The 25,254-nt window shown below is 41.4% G+C and overlaps 1 protein-coding gene across 1 annotated transcript in view; it reads right to left on the reverse strand.

Annotated features, from left to right (window-relative positions):
• The window catches only part of Pld5 (phospholipase D family member 5), a 343,011-nt gene extending 335,319 nt beyond the window's left edge, over positions 1-7,692 (reverse strand). The window contains exons 1-2 of the mRNA XM_031390574.1: positions 7,629-7,692; positions 5,769-5,859 (exon numbers count right to left, since the gene is read on the reverse strand). The gene's annotated coding sequence lies outside the window, so the exon portion shown is untranslated. The remainder of the gene's footprint in view (positions 1-5,768; positions 5,860-7,628) is intronic.
• Positions 7,693-25,254: the final 17,562 nt, after the last annotated feature.

Below are 25,254 nucleotides of genomic sequence, written 5' to 3' on the forward strand. Positions count from 1 at the left end.
AGATGTTGGTTCCAAAGAAAGGCTTTCCAAGTTGGAATCTGTCAAACTCATGAAGACAACCGTCTCGTATCTACTCAGAGTCCCCATTTTATTCCAGGAGGGTTAAACCGGGAGGCAGAGTCCAGACTTTGCATGACCAAGCCCTGGCTCACACACCCTCTCCAAAGGCTATGCAAATTAAAAAAAATAGAATCCCATGGGCAGCCCATGTGAGGAAGAAACAACTAATACAAATAGACAATTTTCAGTCTTAACGTCTAAGCATGACCTACAGGTTGTAGCTAAACCTCACAGCTAATTCTGCAAGATAAATGTTATGAATTTTCCAGTGAGGGATCTATGGCTGAAGGAGAAACCACACTTGCAAACACAAGTACCTAAGCCAGGCTTTTAAAACTGTGGAGTCTAGGTTTGGAGCTCTCTGGTCAATTGCTTACCTAGGAAGGGCAAGGTCTTGACTCCAATCCCTACAAGACTAGATTAAAAATTCCATTGTATAATACATTCCACTGCATAATATCTTCCATTTTATACTATAATAACCTATCATATTATTCATCATCTCTCAGTTTTTACTATTACAATTTTTAAGTATAAACATAAGCCTGTAAAGGAATGCAATTAGATACAATGGCTATAAGCTGATTGTCTCTTAGTCACAGGGAGTATGCTGAAGATGTAAGTTCCACACCTTGGAGTGTGACAGTTGGCCAATTCAGAGTAATAATGAAGTAATGATGTGTCTTACCACAGAAGAATTTAAACAAATGTTTTCCATATCAAGCCAGTTTTTGAGCTGAGTTGATTTTATGCTTTCATAAGGGAAAACATCCTGGAAGTTTCTATCATCTCTAGTTTTTCAAGACTGCAAAAGGAGTGTTTACCTATCGCTATGTATATGTGACAGTAAACCACTGACCTGAGCATTGTCATTGACTCCCAGATAATGTCTGCTGTGATCAAAAAAACAATCAAGCCAAGCATGAATTCCTACTGCATCATGCTGACCCTCATTAGTGTAGCACACCAGGAGTAAAGTGGACTCAATGGGTCTTGTAAGTGTCTGTATTTTGACTCACAGCCTTTCTTCTGTCTTTGACTCTTGTTCAAGTTTATTGTTTGTGACACTAATATGGAACTTTCCAGTTGATGTTCAGAAGAACATTTTATATCAAATTTAATTTGATTCCAACTACTAGAAGGAAGAAAAAGATGTCTGAAGATGCCCAGTTATATAGAATCACTGCACTGGAAGAAATAGTAGGATTAACCTTAAGGAACTCACAAATGATTCCCAAAACACTCATTCCCGAGCGCTTTCACAGCTCTTTGGTCTGCTGGATGCAGGGTTAAGTATTGTGTACCATTTATCTTACCAGTCCATTGGCTTCTTGTAAGCTGGAGCCATGCATGATCCTTTCCTGTGCTGACCTCACTGATGATCACAATAAACCATGCAGAACAGTTTAATGAGTGCTAACACCACCCCCCATAATCCAGTTTTGTTTTGTCTTTTTCTTTGAGAGAATTCAAAATTATGATACTCAGAGTTCAGGGCCGGCTAGATGGCTCAATTTATTAAGTGCACTTGCCACCAAGCTTGACAACTTGGGTTTGATCCCTGAACATGGTAGGAGGAGACAGCTAACTCCTGCAAGGTGTCCTCTCCCTCTACAGGCCCGCCGTGGCCGTGGGACCCTCTCTCCGGCCCCACCCCCACAAACACAAAATGAATAAATAAAATATTCAGGTTTTAGAACCACCTCCTTCAATTGCTTAGGCGTGACTTCCTCGGATTTTGTATTTGGTTTCTACTAGCTTCAAGTTCATGAAACAAGTGGAGATGTACCCGTCAGCTCTCTGTTACTGTAAGAAATACCCGAGGCAGTCAACGTTTACAGGAAAGGCTTATTTGGGTTTGGTGTTGGAGGGTTCCATCTATGACTACTCTTTGGGGACAGCAGGAAAGCAGCATGTCACAACAGATGGCAAGCTGTTCTCCTCCCCGTGGGGAAGCAAAGCAAGGAAGAGGCAGGAGCTGAGGTCCCCGTATCCCTTAAATGGCATCCCTCTGATGACAAGAATCCTTCCCACAGGCCTCCATGTCTTAAGGGTTCCACCGCCTTCTGATGTGGTCACAGGCTGGGGACCAAGCCTTTAAGCACCATGGGCCTTTGAGGAACTCTTATTTAAGACCACCAGAGGAATAACTTTGGCTTACGCCGGCGACTGCGACGCAATTGGACTGAGAAGATAACTACCCGAACTACGGAGATCTTATCATTCTAGGAATTGCCAGGCACCGGAATGTTCTCTGCGTTATAGTAACAATTGTTATTTTTCCCTACAATGGTTCTATCACTTGGGTGATCAAAAGTGTTTAGTGCAGAAACTGCATCCAGTTTGCCACAAACTCAACGTTTCGCTGATATTTGTATTTATTCTAGGAGAGCTTTATTGTACAATCGCTATCTTTGCTTTTATGCTTTAAAGCCACATGGAACAGCAGGAGAACACATATCTACTAATTCCAAACCCAAACTTAAAAGATGTCCTTGACTATGACCTGTTAATATTGTGTGGATCTAGCTGTTAAGCATGGGTTTGAAACCCAAGACCTAGCATATTGAGAAGGAACAGAATATCTTGTTAACCGCCCCCCCCCAGCTATGGCGATACCTGATATTGCCCAAATATCTACATCTGTGGCACACACGTGCCTACTCCCTTGGTCATGTTTCTTTCAGGGAAAAAAAAATGACCTGAAAGCACTTTTGATATTTGCTGCCAGCTCCATTTTTTTTTCTTGATGCAGAAATTTAAAGTTCCGGGGCATTAAATACCTGCTCAAATTCACTGTCTAGTAAATCAGCGTGTGAGATAAAATGGCAAACTCCCTAGCGCTAACTAAAGATATGGTCCCCATCATTTCCATGTTTAAAAACCTCAAATGATTTTTTTCTTAGTGTGTATGTACATGTACGTGTGTGTGTGTGTGTGTGTGTGTGTGTGTGTGTGTGTGTGAACCCAGAGATTGACACTGGTGACCTTCTCGATTGCTCTCCACAAAGGTCTCTTTACTAAACCTGGAGCTCACCATTTGGTTAGATTGCTTGGCCATTGAGCCCATGGGATTCACCTGGCTGCTCTCCTGGAACTGGGGTCATCAATGCAAACCTCCCACACCCAGCTTTTGATGTGAGAGCTAAGCATACAAACTCATGGTTTGTCCTCCTACTTGTGCATCAAGCGCTTTACCAACTCAGTCATCTCGGCCATTTTTCAATGATGGTATGTTTTATTTTATTTTATTTTCATGTACATTTTCATTAAGTATTACTAGGTTTTGTTAGTAATGAACAAAAAAATTCAATAATTAGAATTTCCCTGATAAATCCTAATGACTTTTACACTATACGAATCTGTGTTGAAACACAGGCAGAAGAATGTATTCTCTGTTATCAAAAAGCATGTGTAACGGCTAAGATGACATTGCTTTTCAAAATAGATGTTAATTGTACGCTTATTTCTGTAGAAAATTTAAACAAAGCACTCCTATTTGAAAAAAGTGAGAGTATCCCCAGATTTAAAATGTTTTCTGAATGGCTATACAAACATTCATACTCACTGAGAAGTGTGTTTTATATTGCATTATTGTCTTTATTTTAAAAGTTATTGGTTAGGTAGAAACAAATTTCTAAAAGAGGTTAAATTACTAATAAAATAGGTCTATCTACCCAGATACATATTTCAGTTCCCACTTGGGGGTCTGTGCTAAGCATTGTGTTGCCTGGTCTTTGATGGTGCCTTATTATTTAATTCTCACAAAAATCCTTCAAGATAAACAGAGCCATCCCTGTGTATAAGAATCTACTATCTGATGTTAGATCAGTGCAGACTATGTCATTTATGAATAGAAGTTTATTTAGCTGTCAGTTAGGTAGGAGACAGGTCATGTGTGGAGAGGGCTCTCATGGACATACAGGTCATGTGTAGAGAGGGCTTTCATGTACGTCCAGGTCATGTGTGGAGAGGGATTTCATGGACATACAGGTTATGTATGGAGAGGGCTTTCATGTTGCATTGGAACAGACGGTGAAACTGTGCATAACAGATAAATCCCACAGGACAGAGATGCTATTGCAACCCTTTTTCATAACAACAAACATATTCAGTCTGTGACTGCTCTACTCTACGTGCAAGCAAACTTACCACCTCTCACGAGGCCACCTCCCGGTATCACTGCACTGGGGTTACGCTTCCAGTAATGAAGTGGGGTGGCATATTTCAAACCATCGCACCATGTTGAAAATGAGGAAACAAAGACTCCAAGCTACAAGGGATACAGAAGCATCACGACTGCTCTAGGGGCTCCATCCCAAGTGCCTTTTCACACAGCCAGTGTTAGGAGGAACAGCAGGCCTCAAAGACAAGGTAGTGGCCACTTCCACATCAACTTCTGGTAAACAGTGAGTGTGGCCTGCACAGCCTGGGAGGCAACTTGCACATGAGGGCCAAACTGAAGCCTGCCTGGAGCCTAGATATTGGTGGTGCGGACAATGTCAGCCACTCAGGAACTGCCACTTGCAGGACAGGCTTGCTTCAGACCAATGGGACGAGGGTAGAGGGTATATAAAGGGTGTTCTCTGAGAATTAATAAACGAGCTTGTTTCTGTATTCTCACCTGCTCCCGGAGTCTGTGTCATTGATTCGGTGCCTTCTCATCCACTGCCTCCAAGGGGAACATTGGGTGGGATGGAGGACTCAGGCAGCAAGCCGATACACTAAATTCCTATGATGATGTGGAACTTACAACTTTATCAACACAAGAGGAACCAAATCATATGATGCTGGAATGTTCTGAGGTTTGCCCAGATCAGTTTACAAGGTACCAAATGTGTAGACTCAAGTGAGTTGCATTGCTTAGTCAGTCTTTCAAGCTGCTAATGTCTGGTCACCATCTTGGACAAGAAATGCATAAAGAAGGTAGTTGAAAGAGTTAACTGGATAATCCAGTGTACCTCAAAGTTCCTAGTAAGATACACAACATTTCCATTCTCCCAGCTCATTGTGTGGATGGATTAGTTAGACAATTGATTAAACTGTCACCTCATTTGGTCACTGTGCCCGTGGCCTGGGAGTTATGATTAAATAATTGTAAAATATTAATTGAGTTCTTCAAAGTTATTTCCCCTGATAGTCCAAATTTCATTTTAATTATTTATTATATTAGTCACCTTTCCATTACTATAGCAAAATATCTAGGAAATTAATTTAAAAGAGAAAGGGTGTGCTTTAATGGGAAGGTGGTTGTTGTAGTCCATGATTGAGGAGCTCCATTAGTTTGAATTTCAAGTAGGAGGCTGAGACGGTAAGAGTTGGGGCTGAGGGCAGAGTGAAACAAGTTACATCACTTGTCCCATAATCTCTTTCAAGGATGCATGCACCATGCCCTAAGACTCACTGGATAGACATCACCTTCTAAAAAGTTTAACATTTCCACCAGCACCATGCTGGGTATAAAGGTTTTAATCCACAGGCTTCTGTGGAGTATTCAACCTGCAGGCTGTAACGTACCTAGGATGATCTGCATATTTAAGATGGTCCCCAGGGGAAAAAAGTATGTCCGATTCAACAGCGAGGAAAGACATCTCTAACTGGACTGTGTTTCTTACACATCTCTAGATCCTTGAAAGTGAGGTGAGAATGGTACTTACCGTGTGTCCGTATCTTCCACAGTGGGTGCTGACGGTGAGAATGGTACTTACCGTGTGTCTGCACCTTGCACAGTGGGTGCTGACTCTGCTCACGTTTCAGAGCTTGGAAGGCTTCCCCTTCTGCTTTAAGAGCCTGTTGTTACTGAGAACAACAGTATAGAATTAGTGTCATAAAACAATCTCAGCATCCCTGACACCTGCCATCTGCTCGCTGTGCTAAAGAGGGGCCTGCTGACGACTCAGAACTTCATTGTCGACACTTAGAGTGATTGTTCCTACAGTAAATCACTTAAACAAGTGTTGCACAACAAGCACTCTCCATGCTGGCCCAAGGCATTGTTGGTCGCTCTGTACACGTCCCTCGAAAAGAGGAGGTGAGTTCAGAGTTCCTGATAACAAAGTTAAGAAAACCCAGAGATGTTTTTTTTTTTTTTTCACTTGCCTCTTTGTTCATTTGTTTGTCTGTTTATAGTTTTGAGACAGGGTCTCTTGTAGGCTGACCTTGAACTCGTGACCATCCTGCCTTCACCTCCGAAATCCTGGACTTGTAGGCATGCGCCACTGCACCTTGGCTCACAGAGTTAATTTTAATGTTTAGTGTTTCAAGTTTTCCTTGCTCTTAGGTTTTCTGAACCAATGATTTCTTCTTCTATCCTGATTTTGAAGTTCTGGTTTTGTACCTTCCTGTGATGATGTTATTTTTGTGGCCTTTGTTTTTCTTTTTTTCTTTCTTTCTCTCCTTCCTTTCTTCCTTTCTTTCTTTCTTTCTTTCTTTCTTTCTTTCTTTCTTTCTTTCTTACTCTATGCTGCTCTAATGACATTTTTAATATAGGCAGAATATAAATAATAGATGAAGAATTAGTTAATCTCTCATGCACCAAGACTGCCTCACAACACATCAGACTGATGGATAGGTTCCAGGTTATATAAAGTATTAAATTGATACACACAGTTTGAAGAGGCATATTAAATATCTGTCATTCCCCTCTTTTAATATTTCTTCTCTAATTATGTTCAAGTCAGTCCTGTTGGATTTTTTCTTTCTGAAAGTATTCATTTTAACAATTGATGTATGTTAGACACAAGATATTAAAAAAATAAAATAAAGTTAAATGTCACCCAGCTTAATCTGGCCAGGAAAGCAGACGAACATTGCAATACAACTCTTGGTTCTTGCCAGTTCCTGCCTGGACTCGGGAGAAGGTATAGAAGAAATTTTCATATGTGCACATAAGGTTCTCAAGGAAAACAAGGCTGTACATTTGGATATTCGGATAATCCTAGCTAGGAGAGTGAGAGTTGGATTTGCTGAGCTAGAACTGAAAAGTTCTACTTGACAAATATGTATTGAGTTTCTAGTGAACAATAAGTTTGGCAAATATCCTGGAGAGTCAAGATTCTAAGAAACCGTGATCTCCAACTTAAAGGAACTGATGGTTTTTATAAACAGACGAGCTCTAATGAAGCCATGGCTATGATAAGCGTATGGTGAGATGGTAAGGTTGACACAGAAAAGAAATGTTAAACCAATAGTTCCCAAATGAGATGCCATTTTAAGCTGGTAGAAATACTTTTCCCCAGAATTTGAAGTGTGTATCCTGGTTTGGGAGGGAGGAAGGGTCCAAGCGGCTGAAAGTCAGTTCAGTGTAAGTGTGAAGTTGGTCTTCAGAGTTGCTTGAGCTAAAGTCAAAATTCCTTCTCTAGAAAAGAAATAGCGATCAAAAGATAGAGCTCAAGTATTTCTGTGGAATAAGATGGATGGTTAGGCCACCTTCAAAACTAAAGAGCTAAGCCTACTCTTTCCCTGGACTTGGGATTACAATGTGGAGTTTCCAGACTGAAAACTGAGGAAGCAAGCTCTCTGTCCTTAATCTCTTTATTGTAAATGGACGTGTGAGAAATGTCTCATACCTAATGCAGTGATAAAGGGTCTGTGCTGCTTCTTTCCTTTAGTTGTTATTCATGTGCATGATTCCTTATCTGTTATCTACACATATGTCAGAATTCTAACATGCTAAACTTTCAGCGTTCTTAGAATTATTCTGAATGATCCTTTGTTAAAAGAATTTTAATAATCTAGTTTTTTTCTTTCCCAGCCCCAGATCCTGGAATGACAACTTTTGAGACTAATTATTTATTAGAAAATGCCTAGGCTATAATAATCTTTGGCTTATTCCCTGACTAGCTCATAACTTATTTAACCTATTAAAACTATTCTATCTATGTCCACTATTCTATGTAAATACCATCCTAAACTTTCAGTGCACACACTATGAAGAAGGGGCTGTCATGCTATGACTTACACTTAGCAGAAGTGAGGCCACCTGCACATGACTGTCTGGAGAGGCTATGAATTCCAGCCTCGAGGAAACAGATTCCAATGGAATAGGAACAAGCTATATCCGGAAACAGAAGTTTTTCAGTACGTGAGAGAGAGGAAAACTCATCTCTCTCCAGATGGCAATCTTGGGTAGAAACAGGAAGAGAAAGCAGGAAACAAGTCCACAGCATCTTCAGATGCCTGTCCTTCTCCACAGACTGACAGAATCATGCCACATAAGTTCAGAAGAGATTGTTAATTCCTGCCAGTGGGTCTGGTAAACTGAACGCAACTTGTCAAAGACACTGCAACAAGCCAATTGAAGTGGCAGAGAATTATTGACTCCATTTATAATTTTATTATGGGGAATAAAATGCTAATGGAATCCCTATGAAGTCTTGTCCTAATTTTTTTTTCTTTTGTGCCTTTGCACACGAGAAGTGACAAAACATGGCTGGAAACATCATTTTTCTGTCATGCGCAGAAAAGACAGAATCTACTGAGGAGGGAGCTGGATGCTACCTGCCTGCCTTGTCCTACCCTAAGAGATTTGCTCCCATTCCCATTTTATCCTCATGGCAATCTTCTCTTCTCCCTGTCTCATATTTCAAGACGATGACATCGAGAAGTTAAAGTCAACAACACATTACAGGTAAGTGACACAGACTGAAGCTGAACCCAAGATTGATTTCAAATCCAGATTCCTCATCCTCGTGCTATTGCAATTAGCTCATTAAATAATGAGCACAGCTGTGCACCAAGCCTGTGTTAAAGCACTCAATGTTCCTGCTCAAGAAAGACATATTTGTCTTATTTTTAATCAAGTCACTCTTCAATTTTTTCGATGATTTTTTAAATTAACTTTTATACAATATATTTTGACCAAATATTTTATTCTCCTCCAACTCCTCCCAGGTCATTCCCACTGCCCTCTTTCTTTCTTTCACTATCAAAACAAAAAACAAAAACAAAACAAAAAAAACAAAGAAAACAAACAACCTCACAAAAGACAAAAACAAAACAAACAAACAAGAATGAATGCTCTCCCCCTGAATAAACAGCATGGAATTAGTTTTGTGTTGGGTATGGGGCTTGGCCTGGAGTGTGGTTGATACAACCAAGACACTCCATTGGAGACAACTGATTGTCTCTTTGACAGTGGGTATTGATTACAAATAGCCTCTTGGTTAAGGGTGGGACCCCATGTGCACTTTCCCTTCTCAGTGCTGGAACACCAGATGGCCTGAACCTATGCAGTGACTTGAGTGTTGTGGCCACAGTTTCTGTGAGGTCATATGTGCATCAGTTCCCTTGAGTCTGCAAGACATTGTTTCTTTGGAGTCCTCTATCACTTCTGGGACTTAACTATCTTGGTGCCTCCTCTACCACATAAATGCCTGAGTCTTGAGAGGAAGGGGTTGATGAAAACGTGTATGAGTACAGCTGTTATGTTATTAGGAGTTCTTTTATTCCTGTGTTCCTTCAGCAGAATAATAGTGATAAATTTTCCTCTAAGCCCATGACCTATCTAGTCATGGGTTCTTGGACACTTTAGCAGTATGTCAGCTGTGGTTTCCATCTCATGGAGTGGACCTTTAATCTAATTTTTTTAGAGTGGTTGGTTAATCCCATAGCATTTGTGCCACTCCTTCACCAGTGTCTTCACACGTTACAGGTTGTAGGGTTGTAGCTGGGTGAAGCTGACGATTGTATTTCTCCTCCAGTAGCATCACACATAGGAGAACTGGATTGCTCTGTGTGCAGAAGTGACATTACTCTTTAATTTTTAAAAATCCAGTCCAAGAATCATATACAATTGAAACACTGCCTTCCCCCACTTTAGAGTCACAATCAGGCTTAGAAACTTACAGTGGGGGGGGCACTCCCATGTCACCTAACCCTTATTAGCTACTCTGTGTGGCTCCTATAGGTCTTATATAGGATGAGCAATTTTACAACTTGAGTTCCTCAGGAAGCAGACTTTGAGGAGAGGAAAGTGCAAGAACTACACCTGGGATCACAGTTAGAGTGGGACAAAGACAGACATTGATCAATTCTAATATAATTTAATCCCTAAGACCCAGCTGAGGATGTCCACCTGAGTTGTTCTTCTTGTGTTGGAGCAAGATCAGCTGGTCACATTTTACAAGATGAAGATTCACTGGTGTCCTTCTTTGATCCGTTGGTAGATGAGGGGCTTCCCTTGAATGAGCACTGCTCAAGGCATCCCCTTCTTCAGGAAAGGCAATAAAGATAAAGCAGAAGGCTGAGTGTCATCTTACACATTATTCTTGAAACTAGCTTTCCTTCTCTGGGGACTGGTCTTGATTGTAAACCAAAGCATCCCACCATAGAGAAGAATGAGAAGGTTATCTGGTCCTGATGCTCTTACATGTGGCCCACCTCAAAGTTTTCCTTTCCTGGCTGTTCCATGGTTCTTTGGAGGATGTCTCTCATCCTTCATTTTCTTGAAGTTCATAGTTGACACTGTCATTGGGGCTGCTCTCCCTTCAGTATGCTTCCATTCTGGTCTCTAAGCCCATCTTTCTTCTGGATCCACTTCACCCTCCAGGTGTGACCTTGATGAATTACCGAAAGACAGTATGTCAGAAATATTTATTGGGAATACTTTTTGCCCACAAGGTTGGACATCTTGCTCAGTATCCCTCCATGTGTACAGACATTTAAGGAAGAAGCTTCTCTACTGACAGGCTTCCACAGGAATAGATCTGTTTTTAAGTTTAGAATTCATCAAACTTCAGAGATCACCAGTTGACTTCATCGAAGAACTGATTTTGGAATGGCTGTAGCAGGAGTGGCCTAGCACATTAGGAGTTCTTGAAATACTCTTCTAAGAAGATCTTTGTTGGAGTTCTGAAACTTGAATATATCATTTGACATCTGATCTCATTAGACTGCCTCCATCAAATATCTTTCCAAACTGACTTGAGGGCAGAGATAGATATTCAAGGTTTACCATAGCATAGCAGATTTCTGCTCACCTCAGAGGCTCACCGAAGAGAAAGAAAATAAAAGAGGAAGAGGATGAGATGGAAGAAACAGAGAAGGAAGGGGAAGGGAATAGAGTTAGCAGGAAGGAGAGAAGAACACACATAGCTCAAGGCAACAAGACCTTCCAAAAATAGTGAATGGGGCTCTTGAGAGATGGATGGGTCAGTAGGGAAAGGGCTTGCTATGTGAGCATGAGAATCTGATTTCAGATGCAACATAGAAGCCTGGAATGGCATTGCAAGTCTGTAACTCCAGCTCTGGGAATGTGAGACAGGTAGATCTTGAGGATCACTGATTAGTGAGCCCAGACAACTGAGTCAGCAAGAGACCCTCTCTCAGAAAATAAGTTGGAAAGGAAGAGAGGAAGATTCCTGGCACCTCCACATGCATACATGTGCGAGTTTACCTGTGTGTGTACATGCACGCACGCACACACACACACACACACACACACACACACACACACACACACATTACATTGCTGATAGGACATGACTCCAATGTCCCATGTTGCATATGTTCCTTTCACATGATGTCACCATCACATTAGAATGGACCCTAGCTGTCAAGGACTATTCCAAATTGCTTGCCTACTGTACAGATCTGACGGAAGTTTATACAGGCGTCACCCCTCAGCAAACTACTGGCCTTGACCATTGATGTTAAGAATTAATCTCTACCCATCTTAATTTTAGTTTACTTTTTTCAAATAGTGTTACATTTTTATGAGTTATTAATTCAGCGTGGGGTGGGGGAGAGTATCATTCTTTATTTTTTTTAAGCAACCACATTCCACTTCCTGCTTGTCCCAGCAAAGAGTAGATAGAGGTTTTGACACTGCAGCCTTCACAGGGACATCTTAAGCAGGTCACAAGGACATCTTAAGCAGTTTCTCTGGCTTCAAATGTGCCAGCTCAAGTTCACAGTATTTATCTAGATATACTACTGAATTCTTTTACTCTTTCCTAGAATTGCTTAACTCTAGAAGTTTTGAGAGGAGCCACTGTAAAGATGTCAGTAATGCCCATATTAGCTTCTTCTATAGAAGGAAGGGCAGGCAACTTATCCGTTATAGGAGAAAGCAAACTGGACCCACACAGGAAGGGTACCCCATATGGTTATCTCTATCTCTTCAACATGATGGCTCTGTAGATAAAATTTATTAATAAGTTATATACATTCCTACACATTTTAAAACTTGACATCCTTTGTCAAGATCAGGATCTGTCCTATTCTCCTTTCTGTTGCTGTGAAAAAACACTGAGCAAGAGCAACTTAGGGGAAAGATGAGTGTATTTCAGCTTACAGGTCACAACCCACCATTGACCGAAGTCATGGAAGGAACTTAAAGAACTTGGAGCCAGGCCTGCTTGCTATTCCGTACAGCATTTCCTCTGACCAAGGAACTCACTCACAGCCAAGGAAATAGAGCAGAGACTATAGAGGAACACTGCTTGCTGGTAACTCTTAGATATGTGCTTAGATGACTTCCTTATAGAGTTCAAGACCACCTGCCCAGGGAATGGTGGGCTGAACACTCCTACATCAATTAACAATCACAACTTTCTTCCTTTCTTTCTTTCTTTCTTTCTTTCTTTCTTTCTTTCTTTCTTTCTTTCTTTCTTTCTTTCTTTCTTTCTTTCTTTCTCTCATTCCTTCTTTCTTTCTTTCTTTCTTTCTTTCTTTATTTCTTTCTTCCTTTCTTTCTTCTTTTTCAAGACAGGGTTTCTCTGTATATTCCTGGCTGTCCTGGAACTTACTCTGTAGACCAGGCTGGCCTCAAACTCAGAAATCCACTTGACTCTGCCTCCCAAGTGCTGGGATTAAAGGCGTGCACCACCACTGCCCAGCAACGATCACATTTTTCTACAGACATACCCACAGGCAGATCTGATCTGGGCAATTCCACAACTGAGATTCCCTCTGAGGTAACCGCAGGCTATCTCGAATTGACAATTAAGGCTCAATAGGACAAGCAAGTTAAGGATGACACATTTCCAAGAAGAAAGTCCAGGCAGTCTTCCTGACCAAGGACATTCGTGTTTTCCTTTACTCTGATAGTTTGATCTCAGTCATTCAGGAGTCACCTTCACTTTTGCATCTGGGAGAACTATTGAGGTCACTCCTTTACTTTGCCAGGTTGTGAGAGCCAATTTTCCAAAGGTTATTGTAGTGGCTATTCCTGGTTGTCAACTTGACTGTATCTGAAATGAACTGCAATCCAGAATTGGAGGGCTCACCTGGCTCTAATCTGGAGGCTGAGAGATAACAAGTTTCTGACCTGAATCTTGGCATGGAGATCTTGAGGTGTAGTGGCTATGAATCCCAGAGGATTGAGATAGAAAGATCTACGAGTTCAATCGGGGTCACCTGGGGTTAAGGGTGTGGTAACACCTTTAACCTGGGCCACACCTTTTGCTGGAGACCTATATAAGGAAGAAGGAAAGCTCGCTTTTTTTTCTTCAATTGCTTGCCTTGTAGGACTGAGCAACTGCTGGATCATCGGACTTCTATTCACAGCTGCTGCCGACCATTGTTGGGAGTGGATTGTTGGGAGCTGGACCACAGACTGTAAGTCTGCAATAAATCCTTTACTACATCGAGACTATCATAACTTCTGTGACTCTAAAGAACCCTGACTAATACAGTTATACAGAGAACATATTCTATATGAGAATATAATCAATCACCACACCTTAGACCTGAACAGACATATGCATTCTAAAATGATCTAGTGGGACTATCAACTTAAGTGATAAGGAAAAGTGGTTTAAATATCAAGTGCCTATTTCTAGTACTTATGAGTGCCTGTGTTCTGTAGTGGCCAGAGTTTGAATTATTCCCGTGGGACTTGGCAGGAGCTCAGCTCAATTCTCACTCTGCATTCCAGGGTGTGAAGAACATATAAGACACCGTGCTCTGCCTCTAGCATAGCAGGTGTTAAGGTTAAGAAAGAAATCAGGCAACATGTCCCAGGAACTAAAAGAGAACAACTCATGATTGAAGTGCAGGACAGGCTGGACGGTAGTCATCAAGAGAAGTCTGGTTCATAATACCCTGAGTTAATAGCACTGTACAGTTTTCAACTGCTTTTGCCCATGTCTCCACAACATATAGCTGAATAGCTCTATAAAATGGGCCAGAAATCCCCATCCCTCCAATCGTAATAAATAAATTATTGGGCAAAATATGTAGGGATAACTGATACCATAGTGAGTCACCAAACAGAATCTCCAGCTAGCCCCACTCAGCTTGGAACTCCCCACAATCCAAATGAGCCCGGAAACTCAGCCTCTTGTCATGGTTTTTTTCCTCATCCAAGCTGTGGAAAGTGCTTATTTTCTTGATGGAGTTATTCGGTCTTGCTTACAAAGGTATAGGTCTATTTACCTATACAAAGGTATAGATCCATTCATTTCCTTCGGCAATTATGTAACAAATGACAAGGCAAGGAACAGATACACATGGTCAGTCAGCAAGGGCTAACACTGGTAGGGTGCAGAAACAGTTGGGCTGCTGGGCATGGAGGCTCACATCTGAGATCTTAGCACTTAAAAGGCTGAGGCAAGATTGCCATGAGTTCAAGGCCTGAGTTACATAGAGTTCCGGGCCAGCCTGGGCTATAGGATGAGACTCTGTCTTGAAAGAGAGAAGAAAAGGAAGGGAGGGAAGGAAGGAGAGGAAGAGGGAAAGAGAGAATTAGGTAGTTTATAGCTAGAAAACATTTTAGCACTTCAAAAAGTGAATCCAAAGAACAAATATGATCTCAAGTACTTATTAGATTCAGGTGACAACCATCACCCAGAGACTCTAGCAGGCAGGACCTGTGCTTGTCCAGCATAAAACAGAAGAAGAGAGAATGTCCCCATGTGATAGCCAAAGGACTGTCCTATTTATTTATGAAACATATGTTTATCAGGTACTCCGTTTCAGAATTTAAAGGAATCATGGGGTATTAAGGCACTGGACAGTATTGCTAAGAAAAGCTGGAGAATACTCTCCTCCCTATTTCTCTTTCTCCTTCTCTCTCTCTCTCTCTCTCTCTCTCTCTCTATCTCTCTATCTCTCTCTCTCTTTTCTCTCTGTGTGTGTGTGCGCATAACTATGTGTACCCAAAATCTGGAGAAGGATGTCAAGGGTCTTCCTTTATGACTTTCTATTCCTTAGATACAGGGTGTCTGTCTGAACCTGGAGCACTGCTGACTAGCAGCCATTGAGCACCAGAGACCCTCCTGCCTTGGTCCACTGACAATGCCAGGGTTATAGGCGCATTTGTGGCTGTGTTTGACTAGTTTTCATTTGTAATCGTGGGTTCTGGAGATCTGAAACTCTGGTCTGCTCGTGCTTGGGCAGAAAAAATGCCCTTTCTCACCAAACCTTCTCCCTAGCTGCAAGAGTTATACTTGTTAAGAGCTGCCCTGGGAAAGAAAAAGAACCAAGAGCCTCACCTTGAATGCTCTTGGAAGGAAGGGTTGTAATTCTTTCTCTGGGCTTCAATAAAACAAAAGGCATAGTCTGTAACCGGTGGGGAAAGGGCTCATTGCATTTCAACACTTCCACAAGTGTTTCTAGGAAATCCTGGGTTATGAATTCACTGCTTCAAATGTAATCAAGAAGCAAAGAGCACAGGGATGTCTTCATTGTTCAAAGACACCGAGCTCCTTACAAAGTGTCACCAGCATCTTGCTGTCCTAGCCACAGATCCTCTGCCTCTGCCCGAACCATGTCCTTTCTCTCAAGTGGATATACACTGGCAGACTGCTAGCATTCTTTGTCTTGTTCTGTCCCTTGTGGGCTCTTAGTCAAGAAGCCAGAGGAAACACTTGTCTCAGAGAGCTAACAAGCCAAAACTGTGAGCGAAGCTAAGTTCTCTGCTGGTAGGATTGTGGGGAAAGCCAGGCATCCATTTTAAATAGCTGCAGACATCATGACGCGCTTGCACAGAAAGCTGTAACTCATCTGTTTCCTAAGGTGAAATCTACAGGAGAAGAGGAAGAGAGGACAAGATGGAAGAACGCATGGAATTTTGTGATGGACATGGTATGAAGCCTTCCACTGACAGCACAGAGTGATGGGTTGTGTGTCTACTTCCTAGGGAGAGTTCACAGGATGACTGGCTCCTCGTCAAAGGAGAAGGCAACAAAGACAAGAAAAACCATGTGCCTGGCAGTCACATGAAGTGTCTCAGAGTCCCAAAGTACCCTGTTCCAAACGGATCTCTGCTTTTATTTAAAAACCACTTCTTTTTAAAGATGTAATTAGCTGTGTATGCATACACAGGTACATGTGTGCATGCCTGTGTGTGTGTTTATGATGTATCCATGGATATGCATGCTGCCACTCAGTATACAGAGGTCAGAGAAAACCTTTGTGGAGTCTATTTGGAGTCTGGAGATTAAATTCCGGTCCTCTGGATTGCATCCTTAAGTGGTCGGCATCTTTACCCACTGAGCCATTTCACTGAGCCCTAGAAATCATTTCTTTTTATTTGCCCTAGCTTGTCTTCTCATCCCAACTCTGATATTGCAATCTGAACTCCACGGGCAGGCTATCCAGAGGAAAGGAGATGAAATTATTTTAAGAGCCTCAACAAAAATTGTTTGATCAAAATATTTCCAAAGGGATTCCCTGCTACGTGACATCGTGGCCATCCCAGAGTACCCCTGGGGATACAAATTACACTAAGGAGTTACAATCATTTACCAAAAGAGGCTCTGCAAAGTATTTAATTCTATGACTTGCCGGGAAAGCACAGAGCCATGTGTAAATATAGGCGATGAGGAATCAGCTGTAAGTGGCATCTCTTATTTTTAGAGTCAATCATGCTGCTATGGTCTACTTGGACAGGAAACACATAAAAAATTCAGTTCTCACTATGGTGATTTTATAGTAACTCATCTGTCTTGGTTGAATGCAATGCTTTGCCAAGCCAGGACTCAACCATATGGGATACTATGGTTCCATTCTACTGTGTGGTCCAGACTCCAGTGTCCCTTGTAGATTCCTGCTCATACAGTGTGGTGTGTGACACCCAGAACACTGCCAACCCCAGATAAGTATGACTTCCCGACTCTGTATTCAGTGACTTCTGGCTGATAACATGACCTCAGCAATGATAGAGATATATTGAGGATCCATCAACACTCCAAGGCAGGGCTTCTCTCCTACCCCTATTCCTAAAAGTCAATTGTTAAAATATTTTCCAGATATTATATATACCTAGAAGAAGAATGGGAGAAGAATTAAAGTGGAGGAGGGGTAGTCTTTTTTCTGTCTTGTTACAATGCAACAGTTTTATTTTAGCAAAATATTAGATCATAGAGGTACAGTCATTACCCAGCATGCCCCATGCCTTAGGTTTCTTCCCCAGTGTGGTAGGTTGGGAAAGCATGCCTTATTCTGTACAAATGTTGGTAAATATCAGTATGGTGCTTATCTAGCTTAAGCAGTTGCTCCTGATGAAAGTCGGCAGCTCAGATTTTAGCATTTGCCTTGCAAAGGTGTCTGCTGCAGCCATTTGCCTCCTGAGGGCTGATACTGAACATCATCTCTTGGGTTACCAGTGTTGTGTGCACAAGAGATGCTGTTTCCCGTGACCTCTCCTCGCCCTATTACCCATGAGCTTCACAGCGTTTGCACTTCGGTTTTCAGCCCTTCTGTTCTTTGCTAATAGACATGTCATTTCTCTCCTTTCTGGGCATCCCATTAGTAACCTTCAGTGAACTCCATTTGTTTTCTTGCAAAACGATTTGAAGGCATTTGGATATGATCAAGACAAAACATCAGAAAACAGACCAATTACAATTCACCAGGGCTTCAAGAGTTATAGGGGGATATACAATTGCACTTGGCCTCTGAGAGTAAACAAATTGCCCTTCCAGGGAGAGGTAGGAAAGGTTCCACAGGTGTTGACTTGGGAGCCACGAGAATCCCAGCAACCATATTCAGTTTGCAAGGATGTAGCTCTCCGCAAGGAAAGCCTGATCACATACCTACATTTGATTGAAGCTCAACAAGCCATCCTCCTCTCTATAAATCCCACTGGCACCAAGTACAAGCAGTAGGTCTTGGTGGATGGTTCCCAAGGAATGCCCCCTGGCTCTTACCATTAGTCATTTAGTGAGTGGTTTGGCACTTGTTTTATATGCAGGAACAAAAGTTTGTTTGTTTTTTCCTCCCTAAGTTTCCAAACTGAGCCTTAAAATTCAAGGGCAGTGAAATGGTTCTCATATTTTCTCCTCCTATGTTTTCTCCTTGATCTCCTCCTCGTTTTTCTCATTTGTCTCCTTGTATGTGATACTTAGCATATGTCGTCCTGTGTGAATTTGTGCATACATCTTGTGTTGTATGTACATGAAGGAAGGTTCTATGTTTTATTTGTTTCTTAATCCTAGTCGTTCTGGTGTGAGATCCTACTGTGTGTCCATAAACAATGGTGATTCAACTTTTTTATCTTTGTGGGAGAAAATTTTATCTATATCTTATATATATATATATATATATATATATATATATATATATATATTGCATACTGCTTCTAATAACTGACAAGCATGAAATAAAAATATTAGTCAACTCTAAAGATATCCTGTAGTATCAAATATTCAGTCAAGATTTAATCTTCTATGTAAACATGAACATATCATATTGTTAATGTTTAAATTGTTTTATGTATATAATATATAAATTGTCTGTGTTGTTTGTGTTTACTTGTTTGCATTTGTGGGGCTAGAGTTGAGTGCCAGACCCTGTGCTAGCTGAGAGGCAAGCACTCTATCATGGAGTAAACTCTCAAACTTCAAAGAACTGTTTTAAAATAAATGACTTTAGAATTCATTATCAGTAAGTATTTGACTGGTATATCTATTTGATGTAGCTATATGCACACAGTTGTGTAAATATGTCTAAGAGGAAAAAAAAATTAAGAATCCCTGACCTAGGGTAAGATCTGTGAATGTATGGGACTCAAGAAAATCAGTCTTCTATAGATTTTAGGGCTGGAAACACTTAATTTCAAAAGCAAAAATTATGTATTATTTTGTTGATTAAATCTACCATACAGTTTATTACCTTAAGTTCCTAGAACTCAGCTTGCTATACAGTTGATTCTCAGTAGATGCCTGCCTCTTACCTCTCCCCTAAAGGCCTAAGCTTATATTCATCTTTACTCTCTGATTTGGAGTGTTCTTAGCAAACCCTGACACCCGAGTACCCTATAGCTTCTTCAGCCCCATCTGTACCCACACTTGAAAGTTAACACAAGGCGTGCCAGTAAAGGGCTTGTGGGACATAGGAGAATGGGGTCTGGAGTTCACAAATCTGTTTGAGTCCCTGGCTCTCATTAATTGGATATATTTTTTAACAAGCCATTTATCTGTCTGAATCTCAGGGTTGAAGATACAAATGAGAGCCAGAAGCTTCATAAATTCCTGTCAGGGCTGGCAGACTTGGGTTTCAGTCAGTACTTGGACTCTCTGAATCCATTTTCTTCCAATTATGAACAACAGAAAAAAAAATGTTGTCTAAAACAAGGTAGACCACAAGGACCAACACATAGAGTTGACCTCTGACCTCCACATGGGGAGGTTGTCTTTTAACCCCTTCACCATGTATTTGTGCATCTGCACATAAACATACAGATACACACACAACAATGCACACACATATATACTTCACACATACACATACACACATCAAGATTTTAAAAATGGGGGGGCGAAGCAAATAATAACTAAATAAAATTCAAAATTTCAGACGAAGGTGAAAACATCCACGTCACACACCCCCTTCATAACTCATTCACTTTGCAGACTGAATGAGGCTGGGTGAAAAACTCCCGGTGGAATGAGCAAGCACTTCCCAAGCTTTAGTTTGGAAAAGAGCACCCCTGAACAATCTGGATCCTCAGAGGTTAGCTGCAGTTGTTCATTTAGTTAATCCTCTTTTATCATGAGAAAGCAATTCTGCCATTTCCTTAGGGAGACTGAGCAGGGACATTTGTTAATCAAAATCTCTTCTGCATGTTCCCTTTGCCCAAGTCCATTTCTGTAGGCTGCCTTGATTTGAATGACAGGAACCTGCTGGTGCAGTGAATGGACCCAATAAACTGGAACATACTTATCTTGGGAAAAAAAAAATGGAAACCCCAATGCCAAGTGTGTCTTCCAAATGAAGCTGGTCTCCTGGGAACATTGGAGAGACTTTATTACGATGTCTTCAATTTAAAACTCATTTTTCATTTGACACTTGACTCTTTATTCCCAGGGATTCTACAATTTTCATGCAAAATATGATTCAGGAACACTTCTCGAATACTCACTAGGTACAAGTCATTGAGATAGGCCTTGGGGGGAAAGAGAAAATTCAGAAATAGGAAGATGAATGAGACTTAGCTCCTGCCTGAAGGAACTTAAAATTTACCAGGACAGCACATAATAGCCAATGGTATCAATCTGATGGCAGAATTGACTTATTAATTAAACATACTTTAGCCAAGAGACTCTTTAAACATTAAAGAGAAAATGTCTTAAGAGTGATAATTGGAAAAGAGGTGATTCATTATTTTACCGTTCCTACATTTTATTCGAAGGTATTTTAATTTTCTGATATCAAATGAAAATGTGTACCAATTCAAGTTTTTTTTCCTTAAGTCGTTTCTGATCACTAAAGAGTAGGTATCAAGCTTGTATGAGAATTTGTCTTGTAGGACAAGGGAGCAAAAAAGTTGAGATTAATAGCAACATGGCTATTTGAATGGAAGTCCCTGGACAGACACTGAACATTCCACAAAGACTAATTAACTGATTAGGAGGACTTCAGTAGTTGTGGGAAGGTTGGACTGTCACAGATTCAGAGCATAGTGAAAAATTATCTTGCATGATCTTGTCCTCCTCTAGTCATTTACACACCTTTTCTGTGCGTGTGAATGTCTTTGTGCCTATTGGTAAATCCTTTGGAATGTGTGCACAGAGCCCCTACCTCCTACTAACCCCAAAGCTAAAGCTGCCATCAGATTACATGTGCAGCCTATAGTTGAGCTTCCCTCCACCTTACTATAGCACACACCTTCCTGATGTACTTACCAACATATCTGAAAAAAAAAAAAAAAAAAGCCTTCATTTATGACTCTCTTTGTTTTGCTATTAGGAAAGCCTCTTAAAATTGTTAACATGTTGAACACGGATGTGGCGGTAACTTAACTCTGCTCCCGTGCTGTGGCCACTCATATTCGGCTCCAAAATAAGTGATCTCTTTCTCCACCGTGGTGCGAAAGCTCTGCTTTTTACATTGTCAGACAGAATTTTCCGTAATAGTGGCCTCCACGTGAATCTGTACTTTATAGACACACACATACGCACAAGAATACAACAAAAGATGGGTACGCGTGTCACAATAGGCTTGGAGGCCCCCGAAGCTTTGGGTCTCACCTTCCATTACCTCTGACCTTGGTTGGAGACACGACATTCTGACCTTTTATGAAGATTAGAACATTCTCTATTTTTGTCTCCTCGCAGTTAGCCGGCCAACCACCTGGATACAAAACACCCTCCCAGGAAGGCTGATTGATCTAAGGTCTTGTTAAAGACACGGGCGAAATAGTTCTCCCCTCAGTGAACCCTACGCTCAGTAGAGCCACTTATGGGGTCGCTATCACGCGCTTCTGAGCAAGTCAGAAACGTGAAATGTTTTTTATTTTAAAAAAACAAAAATCTTTTCTTCTTTCTTTTGGCTGATGGTCAGAGCCGGGCCATGCTTTCTCTGACACATCCTCCAATTTAGCATGCATCTGCTTGAGTACCTTGTAACTGCTTAACAGCTTTCCTGTCCCAAAAGTCCAGCTTGCTTTCTTCCTTTCCTCTTCCTTCCTCCTCTCACTGGCTGCCGAAACTTACAGCTTGTTGCTCTGTTGTTTCGTCTCAGACTCTAGTAACATTGCCTTCAAACTTCCTACTGAGTCAGTTTTCAAAAATTGTTTTATTAAAAGCACTAAACACACAAAGAGGGTCCCCCCCCTCAATTTAACAGGAACATACAAATAGGTGTTTTCTATAAACGCTAGGCATTTCACATACATACGCGTATACATCACAGACTCTAGAACGTGCGAGGAGGAATCATGGGTGTTTTGGTTTTCTGGCCCTTGGACCTTTTATTAGAGGGACCACGGTCAGCTAGTCAGCTCTCTCTCCCTACATTTACTAATACCCAGTGGCATTTCTTGGTGCCCAAGTCCATGAACCTACCACTTCAGTTTCTCTGTGATCCAAAGGAAAACAGAAAACCAGAATTTGATAAAAGAAAAATAGACATTTTTTTTTTCTTTTTACAGTTTGGTTAATTGGAAGGTTGTAAAAATTTCAGTGGGGGAGTTAATTTCATCTCTACCATGCCTGTGTCAGTAGCTATCTTACAATTTTGAATTTATTGAAAGCCATAAGACAAAGGTGAAAACGTGGATATCTAGTTGTAATCCTTTCCTAGGGGAAGGGCCCCTGGTTGCCTCTCCTGACTATGTTCTCTGTGGCAGACATGGCTTTTTATTTAGGTCTCAATCATGGTTCACAAAGGTTATGCAAGGAAGTTAGTGTATGACTTTTACTACATTTATAGGAAAATGGAGTTTTTTATGAGATTCCTAGAGATTTTCAGATTTTTATCTACGAAAGGAATAGGCTATCTATATGTAGACCTTTAGCTCATTCATGGATATTTTAGCATTCTTATTTAAAATGTAGCTGTATAAAAGGAACACTGCTACTATAACATTCACAGCACATGTTATTAATTGTTCTTGATTCTCAGCTGGTAAGAGGCTAGACCAGACTCTAGAATAAGGAGCTTCTCTTTCTGTATACCTTCATTTTTCTAGTCTTTCTCTCCTGTCTCAGTTGAAGCAATTGTGGTGGATAGTAAAGAGCACATAATGGGAGCATAACTCTGGGCTGAGGTATTGATATTTCACTGCACATTGCTTTGCATGAGCATGGTAGAGGTCCCCAGTATTCTACCTGGATGGACTCTGTAGTAATGGAATGGCCAGAAAGATCTTTGCTGAAGCCAGCAAAGGACACTCAGTTGACTGCATTTAAAGGGGAAAGAAAAGAACTGGGGATGTAAAACTCGGTTGGTAGAGTGATTAGCTAGCTAACTTCAACAAAGCCCTTGGTTTGATTGTCAGTGCCACGTAAACCAGGCCTGGTGGTGCTTGTCTATAATCTCAGGAGAGGGAGAGTAGAGACAGGAAGATCACAATGTCAGGACCATCCTCAGCTACATCATAAATTTAAGGTCAGCCTAGGACACAGGAGGAAAAGGGAAAGAGAGAGAAAAGAGAGCAAACTTTGACCTCCCTTTGTTCCTGGGAAGTTTGTGGATACTTTGTGGTCATGAGATGATACTAGGGAGATGGGGGCTCCTCTTGGAGCTCTTAGCCTCACATTAATGAAGGAATTCAAGAACACACAGATGAAAGCTTGAGTACGATTTTACTAGAAATTGGAAGAAAAATCTCAGATCAGGCAAGCTGTAAGTGACAGCAGCTGCCGGGAGGAGTGCAGTGGAGAAGAGGTAAAAGCTATAACACTTAGTTAGCTGCTGTGGAGCCAGCCAGGTGGTAGGCAGCGACATGCGGGGATTGTGACATTACAGAAAGAGTAAAGCATAAAGCACCAGGAAGGCATGGTGAGAATAGGGCAAGGCAGGAGAAAAGGAAAGGTTATTCTCTTCTGAGAGGAACCCAGGACAACAGTGAACTTACAGAGTGCCAGGCCCATGCTTCTAAGCTGCTGAGCTAGAGGTGGGGAATTCTGGGAAGGAAAAGTTCAGTACTTCATTACATTATTCCACTCATCTCTTTGGCATGACTTAAGACAAGCCTGCCTTCCTATGGGTTGTTTCTGAGAGGAGGTCCTTCGGCCAGGTGGTTTGACAGGCTTAACTGGAATACTATGCCTCTGCTCGGGCCAAAGATTACAGTCTCTTTACTAGAAGGACTTTTTCCTTAATGAGCCTTTACTGCTAGTCTAACATCTTGACCTATGTTTCTAGAAACTCTTTGGAAATCTAGTCCCCCAACCCCACACCGTACTTTGCTGATTGAAGACCGCTTCCACAAACCCTCATATTCCAACTCCAGACATGCTTGCCTACAGCTTCCAATATCTGTCAATCTCCAACCTCCAATATGGAGGGTGCTTCCATGGCACAATTACATCAGGACTGGGTGCAAATACATCTTCTGTCTATAAAGCCAGGTATTTTTCCAAGGGTCTACTGAGGACATAGTCTTTATAGCAATTGCTTTAGCATTCATGAGCATCCTCTCAATTAGCATCATTTTCTTTATCTCTCAGGTCTACAGAACGAGGTGAAGAGATCCAGAGTAGCCTGCCTAAGGAAAGCTAATTAACATGGGCAAGAATTAGTATGTCACTCCAAAGCTGTGCTGTGCTCCAAAAGAACCAAGGACAGATTGACCCCTTGCATAAAACCTTCAGAGCTGCAGATGGTTTGCACACCCAAGGAAGAATGGAAGAGTTCCCATGTAAAGATTTAAAAAATCTGTTTTATATAAGTCTGATCCACAGCCAAGACCAGGCTGCCAGGGCCAGGAGAACAGGAAGGGAGGGACAAAGAAAAGAGAGGGAGGCAAGGAGGGAAGAATTGGAAGAGGAAGGGATAGCTGCAAATTTTTCAGCATTTGGATAGCTACACCCAGAACTTCTGTTCTCAGACATGGGTTGTGACACACAGTTAGTAAACACTGCTTAACACTTCTTTCTTTTCTCTAGGATTCCTCCAAACCGAATGCCCTGTCTTTACAAAGCTCCAATCTTTCACTTCCATGTGAAAGAAGACCACCCCTAAATCAGACTGTTGTAAACATTGTGAATGTTGGAAGAGAACATCGGCCAGTACAAAATTAACCTGAAAATTAAGGCTGCACGCTAATACAACACTGGAGGACTTGTCTTCAAAGCAGCCAACACTTTCCCCTGCTTAAGGAGGACTGAGTCTCATATGTGCTCTCTTGGAATTTAGGAAAGATATTACAAATTCAGAAGCAAAAACACATGAAGAACTACAGGAAGTCCCATGGCAGAAGAGAGATGGGAGCAGTGATTCTGTCTAGGATAAAGGGAGAGAGAAAACCAAATCTCCAGAGACTAACTGGTCATCATGAGATGAAAGACAGGCTGTACCTTA

Source organism: Mastomys coucha, unplaced genomic scaffold, assembly GCF_008632895.1.
Source record: "Mastomys coucha isolate ucsf_1 unplaced genomic scaffold, UCSF_Mcou_1 pScaffold1, whole genome shotgun sequence".
Lineage (NCBI taxonomy): Eukaryota > Metazoa > Chordata > Mammalia > Rodentia > Muridae > Mastomys > Mastomys coucha.